Here is a 1,200-nt window from a genome sequence, read left to right as displayed (position 1 = left end):
TCAAATGAGTCACCTGAAGAAGGGGCAGCGCTCCGAAGCTTGTGTTACCAAATAAACCTGTTGGACCTTAACCTGGTGTTGTGAGACTTCTTACTGTGCTTACCCCAGTCCAACGCCGGCATCTCCACATCATGATCTCCATAGACTCTATTAACATTTAAAGAGAAATTTGAACACCCAGTGATTCACTGTAAGAACCACTACACAAAACTTCATGTTTTTTTTAACTAAAATTAACTTCAGTGTACTTACAAAAAAAAGCAAAGCAGTGCTAGCTACTATCGAAAGAGAAGAAATGAAAGAATCTTTCTCCACCTCCAAGCTGGGCGAATCTTCCAGCCTCTTTCCCCTCTTGCCCCAATCTGAGCACAAGCTCCTACCTGCATTGCACAGAGTGAATAATAAAGTAAGTATTCTCTTTGCTTAAGGTCAGGCCTGGATAGCATTTATCTCTTTTGCTCCCTCACCTCCATAGGCTGCATCTATCTCAATCTATTCCAAAACTGAACTGCTGACTGTATCCTTCTGTGAGCAACCATACATATAAATAAAGAAAGGAACATTCCCAAAGCCCAACTCCATGACAATGTGGCATACTTCGGATGTTCCAAACAGACGTGTAAACTCACTTTCTTTACCTTCAAAACCCTCTTCAACTATGGGACCCAAATGAATGATTTATAACTCTAATAGAGTTTAACAAACTTCTCTGCTGGTTCCACCAAGGAACCCCCTTGTTTACAAAGGAGCTTTTAGTTAATTGATCTAGGAACTATATGAAGAGGGAGTGGTGCACTGTCAGAGGGACAATATTGAGTTAGTACTACACTGTCAGAGGGTCAGCACTGAGGGAGTGCCGCACTGTCAGAGGGCCAGTACTGAGGGAGTGCCGCACTGTTAGAGGATCAGTACTGAGGGAGTGCCGCCTTGTCAGAGGCTCAGTACTGAGGAAGTGCGGCACTGTCAGAGGGTCAGTACTGAAGGAGCGCCGCACTGTCAGATGTTCAGTACTGAGGGAGTGCCGCACTGTCAGAGGGTCACTACTGAGGGAGTGTCACACTGTCAGAGTGTCAGTACTGAGTGAGTGCTGCAATGTCAGAGGGTCAGTACTGAGGGAGTGCCGCACTGTCAGAGGGTCAGTACTGAGGGAGTGCCGCACTGTCAGAGGGTCAGTACTGAGTGAGTGCTGCAATGTCAGAG

Source organism: Mustelus asterias, chromosome 10 (genome assembly GCF_964213995.1).
Source record: "Mustelus asterias chromosome 10, sMusAst1.hap1.1, whole genome shotgun sequence".
Taxonomy (NCBI): Eukaryota; Metazoa; Chordata; class Chondrichthyes; order Carcharhiniformes; family Triakidae; genus Mustelus; species Mustelus asterias.
Note: the sequence above shows the minus strand (reverse complement) of the source record.